Source organism: Dama dama, chromosome 21 (assembly GCF_033118175.1).
Source record: "Dama dama isolate Ldn47 chromosome 21, ASM3311817v1, whole genome shotgun sequence".
In the NCBI taxonomy this organism is placed as follows: Eukaryota; Metazoa; Chordata; class Mammalia; order Artiodactyla; family Cervidae; genus Dama; species Dama dama.
The window spans coordinates 69005241-69006285 of record NC_083701.1 but is presented as its reverse complement, the minus strand read 5'-3'; the positions used below and the strand labels follow the sequence as shown (position 1 = coordinate 69006285).

The 1045-nt window shown below is 42.0% G+C and overlaps 1 non-coding gene across 1 annotated transcript; it reads right to left on the bottom strand.

The window, feature by feature from the left end:
* Positions 1–441: 441 nt before the first annotated feature.
* TRNAF-GAA (transfer RNA phenylalanine (anticodon GAA)) lies at positions 442–514 on the bottom strand. The gene has a single exon. It is a non-coding gene; the product is annotated as a tRNA-Phe (tRNA).
* Between the last annotated feature and the right edge of the window lie 531 nt (positions 515–1045).

Below are 1045 nucleotides of genomic sequence, written 5' to 3'. Positions count from 1 at the left end.
TATTAAAACTGGAATTCAGAATGCACATGGGGGTGTAGTGATCTGATCCGTATTTTTGAAAGCTCACTTTGACATCACATACAGAATGTTTGACAAAACATACAGAAAGGGAAAGTGAAAGTCGCTCAATCATGTCTGACTCTTTGTGACCCATGGACTGTACAGTCCATGGAACTCTCTAGGCCAGAATCCTGGAGTGGGTTGCCTTTCCCTTCTCCAGGGGAACTTCCTAACCCAGGGATTGAACCCAGGTCTCCCACATTGCAGGTGGATTCTTTATCAGCTGAACCACAAGGGAAGCCCAAGAATACTGGAGTGGGTAGCCTATGCCTTCTCAGTGGATCTTCCTGACCCAGAAGTCTGGGTCAGTGGATCTCCTATATAGAAAGCAGATTCTTTACCAATTGAACTATCAGAGAAGCCCAAAGGGTCAGAAACAGTTGCCAAAACCTGGGATTGAACCAGGGACCTTTAGATCTTCAGTCTAACACTCTCCCAACTGAGCTATTTCAGCCACCCATCACATACCCATTACATACAAGATGATTCATTTTTACATCAGTTTTAAAGAGTAACCATTTTTGACAAATGCGAATTACACCACTTCTGATGGAATATCAGTAAGCATTGAGTTGAAATGAGTATTAATTAAGCATCAAGAAGGAAAATAGGAAACAAGGGTCCTGGGTCATCCAAAAATTGGATTTCTTTTTCTTAAGTAATCAGACAACAACTTGGCTGGGTGGCATTTCAAGTTTCCTCAGTTCACATTTTCCCACCTTATTTTTTTTCTTTTTTTATCTTCTAAGGCCTCAAAACTTGGAGACAAAGGCTTATATTTACTGAGGAGTCTGAAGAAGTCTTCAGAGACTTGGTGACCCTCAGTGAGAAGCTGGAGGTAAGTATGCAAGAGGGCAACTTTGTGAACTCCTTGCCATGCAACACAAGGAGCTTCCTTACAAAGACCCGATGGAATTGAAAGTCCAGAGAAAGGACAAAGAGAGACAAGAGGAAGAAGATAAAGCTGAAGACCCAAAGAGATTCA